This window comes from Podarcis bocagei, assembly GCF_964188305.1.
Source record: "Podarcis bocagei genome assembly, chromosome: 11".
Lineage (NCBI taxonomy): Eukaryota > Metazoa > Chordata > Lepidosauria > Squamata > Lacertidae > Podarcis > Podarcis bocagei.
This window is the reverse complement of record NC_138136.1, coordinates 39,821,593-39,827,592: the sequence shown is the minus strand read 5'-3', so window position 1 is coordinate 39,827,592 and position 6,000 is coordinate 39,821,593.

Genomic DNA, 6,000 nt, shown 5'->3' with positions numbered 1-6,000 from the left:
GCCTACTCTTTCACTAGGCTTTCTTTTTCAATGCTTCTCTTCCTGAGACATAAATTTTTAAACTGTCTCCAGATTGCTATGGAATCACTCTGATGTTTCCTTCTACACTTCCCCGTTGTCCTGTTCAAGGCCAAAAATGCTGTGGCTTGTCCTATTAGGGGAGCTATTCCTCAGTGTCAGCTATCGTCAGGCAAAATTTATACAATGCAATCTAATTCTTTGGAGCTTGATTGCATATCAGTGTCAAATGTTAAACACAATCTTTTTTTGTATTCAGGACTCATCAGGGAAATGAGGGGGGAATGATTTATATTACCAGCTTAAACATTTATGAAACTAGATAAAAGCAACAGATGAGAGAATTGACGTACACAAATAACAATCTAATGCCACTATAAACACAATCCTCAGCTTCATTGCTGCCACAGTAACTTATTCATTTTAAATGATCCCTGAATTTCTGGTGTATTATTCATGATACGGGGGGGGAGGGGGGAGGCTTCCCAATGTAGTGAGTGCAGAAGAAACAACCAATTTCTTCAAATCTGGTTCTGTTTGGACATCACAGCACTCTTTTAATGTTTAGAAAAATCAAGCTCAAAGTGTTCCAAATGCTTGGAAGTCTACAAATTCAAGACTCTCCTGCCTACACAAATTCATTCATTTTTCTGTTTTTCTTTTTAAAGGTTTGTTTACTTTAGCTGGCATGTGGATTTTAAGCCAAGGGGTAAACTATAAAAAGGATGTACCATCTCTTTATCTTTTTGTTAAAAAAAAAGCAGCCCCCCTCAGTTGCGATTGCAATGCTGATAATGTAGAGCTGAATAGTTGCTTGCAGTGCTTAAATATTTATTATTGCATTATGTTGTCCATTCAGAAGCATAGATATCTCTCTAAGGCTGCAGTTGAATGCATCTATACATCCTTGCGGTACACCACATGTGCAAATGACACAATCAGCGCTTGCTTTCTTATGGCACACCCCAGAATATTGACATCTTTTGGAGGGGGCACTCAGAGAGAAAGAAATGGAGGGATGTTTTGGGGTGAAAGAGTCACTGTATGTGTGGAGAAATCAGTAGTGTGATCTTCCCAACCGAAATCAGCAGGACATCACTGACTTCCAAGGGTAGCCCTAAGGCTCCCCAGGGGTGGCAGTAGTGGGGGGGCATCTAATTTTGTTAAGCCAGGCCCCATGTCAGTGATTTTGTGTTAAGCCATGCCCCATCAGTGATACCCACAACACTACCAAAAAGAAACCCTAACTTTGTTACGTTTTCATTTTTTAGTTATTTATAACTCAAAGTAATAAACAACATGTAGAAAGTGTTAAACTTTTTTTTTAAAAAAACTTTTATTCTGTACTTTTTATTTTCATAGAGGAAGAGGGTAGAGAAAAAGGGGAGGAATGGGAAAGGCATTTTGCAATTTATCAAGTTGTAGGTACCAGCATCTGATTTGATTTTATTTTTACTCCAAAAAAGCAGCACTGGACTTAATTATGCATTGGCCTGCATATCCAGTCACTGCTCCCCCCCCCCCCCCCATAGATGTGAGATTAATGTTTCAAACCTGCTGCTTGTTTTGGACACTTATTTGCAATAACAAATACACAATTTTCACACCAGGAAGGGGAAATTGCAGACATTCATGGCACCCTGAACCAAAATCCTGGCCTCCGTGCTAAGCCTTAATTGACAATGTCATGCAGATTTGATATGTGCTATTAATAAACCTCCCTAAGTAATGGGAGTGAAAAGGCATCTCATGCAGCCAAAGGATGCTCACTCAGATTTGATGGCTACGCTCAGAAAAAATAAATCAATATGGCTCCATCTTACGTGCATTACGATTTTGTACATTTGTGTCAAATTACTGACAGCCATTTGTGCCTGTCCTCTACATTTAGTAAATCATAAATCCATGTTTACTGCTACAATATAGATGTAAGAAGAAGCATTCAAAAATGCACTGCGGAGCCCTTAAATTAAAGAGGAGATAATTTCAGTCCCATTCACAGTGAAGGGGAAGGTAAGATGTGACTCTCAGCCAGGCAAGATAAGACTCCTCTCAGCTGAAAGGAGGAGAAAAAACTTCCCGAATTCATGGACGTTGCAGGGTTGCCTCTGCCATCCATCCATAATTATAATGTATTATTCCTATATTGGGAGCTCTGTCTATCAAAAGTTGAAAAATTGTCATGCCATCTATTTTTGTTCTCATTAGTTGTTTTCAAGAGAAACAGTCTCAATAGATAACAGTGCAATCTCCTTGAATTACAAGCTACAAATGATGCCTTTGTCACATTTTATTTATTCATGCGTTTATTATGAACATTCCTAGCCTAACTTTCTATCCCTTGCAGAATCCTCCAGGACCAAAACGTAAATACAATGCATCATAAAAAAAAAAACAATTAGAAGAAACAGAGAAGACAACAGCAGGATCACATTATTGGAAGCAAACAAAAATCCAGATAATGTCATGCATGTTGGTACAACAACATTTTACCTGTGTTTTAAAGGTAGAAGATCACTATACACAATAAGAATAGCTTGCTGGATCAGTCCAATGGCCTATCTAGTCCAGCATCCTGCTCTCACCGTGGCCAACCAGATCCCTGTGGGGAAACTTGCAAGCAGGATGCAAGAACCAAAGCACTCTCTCCCCCAGTGGTTTCCAGCAGCTGGTATTCAGAAGCATTACTGCCTCAACCCATGGAGGCTAGCTGAGTCACCCAGGGCATGGTGTTGCACAGTCCGGGCACCACCACCGATAAGGCTCTGTCCTGAAATATCCATTTACTGCCCCATTTTCAGACAGTGAATGGGGGTGGGGGTGGGTACCTGGAGGGCACCTGGTTGGAAAAGACTGGTATATACTAGGATGCCTGGTGACCCTCATACTCAGTAATGGTAGTCTTATATTTAACTTTTTTCTTTTTTAACCAAGCAAGTCAACTCCTCACTCACACCAGAAAATTGGGGGAGCAGCAACAGCACAGCTAGGGTCTTCCTACCTCTCTCATTCATTTCCCAAGTGTGCTGGAAAGTACCCTGTGTGACCACAGATCTGGATGAAAGAGAAGACAGGCTGGCAGCAAATCATGAGCTGTTGGGAGTGAAGGGCAAATCCTGTATTTGTGCTCAATGCCTTTGTTAATAGCCTTGAACGCACTAAAACTCAGCTGAAGTTTTGCAGCTGCAGCGAGATGCCTGGAGGGTAGGCGAGAGGCAGCTTTCGCCATCAAAGGAGCCAGGTCCTACCATTTTCCTTCTCTCTGATGTCTGCTCTTTTGATGCAAATCAGCGATAAGTTCCTGCTATTGGCGATCTAACACATCGGTAGTGTGGAAGGCATTTCCCACAGGCAGCTGGCTTAATTTACCTGGCTTAATTGAAAAGGTTAGCCTTGACATTTGTGTAAAATTTTGTATCACCAAATGCTAGATCCCTCAGTAAAGCAGCTGGCTGCAAAGCTGTGCCCCCCCCCCCTTACCGGTGCTGTTAAGATGTCCAGCTTGGTGAAGTCGCTTTGTACTTTCTATGTATTTTCAGCAGACAATATTCAGCTAATTATCTGTGCTGGTGCAAATGGTAATTACCATTAGTACAATGAGATGTCCCGTCCACGTTCCCCCCGGCACCATCCCCAAGTCTGCTCTGGAGGGATAGCGGGAAACCTAGAACAGATCTGGGGAATTCATGGGGGGGAGAGGGGGGAAATTATGTTTCCTCAAATCTGTTGTTGTTGTTGTTACCCAACCCATCTGGCTGGGTTTCCCTCAGCTACTCTGAGGAGCTTACAGCATATATAAAACATAGTAAAATATCAAACATTAAAACTTCCTGATACAGGGCTGCCTTCAGATGTCTTCTAAAAATTATGTAGTTCTTTACAGTGGTGCCTCGCAAGACGAAATTAATTCGTTCCGCAAGTCTCTTCGTCTTGCGGTTTTTTCGTCTTGCGATGCACGGTTTCCCATAGGAATGCATTGAAAATCAATTAATGCGTTCCTAGGGAAACCGACTTCAGACCAGGTCCGGGGACAGTCTGTCCCCGGACCTCTTCTGAAGGCTGGGGGGGGACAAGGGCTTTTCTTCCCACCCCCAGCATTTTAAAAAACCCTGGGACAGCGGAGGACTTCTCCGCTGTCCGGGGCGATCTTAAAATGCTGGCGGGCGGCATTTTAAAATCGCCCCGGACAGCGGAGGACTTCTCCGCTGTCCGGGGCGATTTAAAAGCCCCTGGGAAGGCAGGCAGGGAGGACAAATACTTTCGCCCCCTGCCCGCCTTCAGAAGGTGTTCCCGCCCCCCCGCCCCGCTTCGGAACAGCGTTCCGAAGTGGGGCGGCTGGGGCAGGTCTTCCCGCCCCCCTCCCCGCTTCGGAAAGCGGGCTAAGCGGGACCTCCCGCCGGGCATGCGAGGCTTGCCGACATCTGTCTGAAGCAGGGGGCGGGCTCCACAGCTCACCCCCTGCTTCGGGATGCAGGCTGCCGCCCCAAGCCTTGCGCGCGAGGCTTGCCGGCATCTCCCCCAAGCAGGGGGTGAGCTGCGGAGCCCGCCCCCTGCTTGGGGGAGATGCCGGCAAGCCTCGCGCGCAAGGCTTGGGGCGGCAGTCTGCATCCCGAAGCAGGCGGTGAGCTGCGGAGCCCGCCCCCTGCTTCAGGCAGATGTCGGCAAGCCTCGCGCGCAAGGCTTGGGGCGGCAGCCTGCATCCCGAAGCAGGGGGTGAGCTGCGGAGCCCGCCCCCTGCTTCAGGCAGATGTCGGCAAGCCTCGCGCGCAAGGCTTGGGGCGGCAGCCTGCATCCCGAAGCAGGGGGTGAGCTGCGGAGCCCGCCCCCTGCTTCAGGCACATGTCGGCAAGCCTCGCGCGCAAGGCTTGGGGCGGCAGCCTGCATCCCGAAGCAGGGGGTGAGCTGCGGAGCCCGCCCCCTGCTTCAGGCAGATGTCGGCAAGCCTCGCGCGCAAGGCTTGGGGCGGCAGCCTGCATCCCGAAGCAGGGGGTGAGCTGCGGAGCCCGCCCCCTGCTTCAGGCAGATGTCGGCAAGCCTCGCATGCCCGGCGGGAGGTCCCGCTTAGCCCGCTGTTCCGAAGCGGGGAGGGGGGCGGGAAGACCCCCCCCTGCCTTCCCCCCGCCTGCCCCGGCGATCTTAAAATGCTGGCGGGCGGGAGCGAAGCGTTCGCTGCCGACCCCCAGCATTTTAAAACCTTCCCGGGACACGGGGAGATTTCAAAATGCTGGGGGTCGGCAGCGAACGCTTCGCTCCCGCCCGCCAGCATTTTAAGATCGCCGGGGCAGGCGGGGGGAAGGCAGGGGGGGAGCAAAGACTTTTGCCCCCCGCCGGCCTTCAGAAGAGGTCCTCTTCTGAAGGCCGGCTGTGGGCAAAAGTCTTTGCTCCCGACCGCCAGCATTTCCCTATGGGCTTTCGTCTTGCGATGCAAGCCCATAGGGAAATTCGTCTTGCGAAGCGCCTCCAAAACAGAAAACCCTTTCGTCTTGCGGGTTTTCCGTCTTGCGAGGCATTCGTCTTGCGGGGTACCACTGTATCTCCTTGAGGGATGTGGGTGGTGCTGTGGTCTAAACCACTAAGCCTAGGGCTTGCTGATTGGAAGGTTGGTGGTTTGAATCTGTGCGATGGAGTGAGCTCCCGTTGCTCGGTCCCAGCTCCTGCCAACCTAGCAGGAGCACATCAAAGTGCAAGTAGATAAATAGGTACCACTCCAGCAGGAAGGTAAACGGCATTTCCGTGCGCTGCTCTGGTTTCGCCAGAAGCGGCTTAGTCATGCTGGCCACATGAGCCGGAAAAACTGTCTGCGGACAAACGTCAGCTCCCTCAGCCAGTAAAGCGAGATAAGCGCCGCAACCCCAGAGTCGTTCATGACTGGACTTAACTGTCAGGGGTCCTTTACCTTTATCCCCTTGACATCTGAAGAGAAGGCGTTCCACTACCGAGAATGCCTTCTGCCTAGTTCTGTTGCTCAGTGAGAAGTCCTTG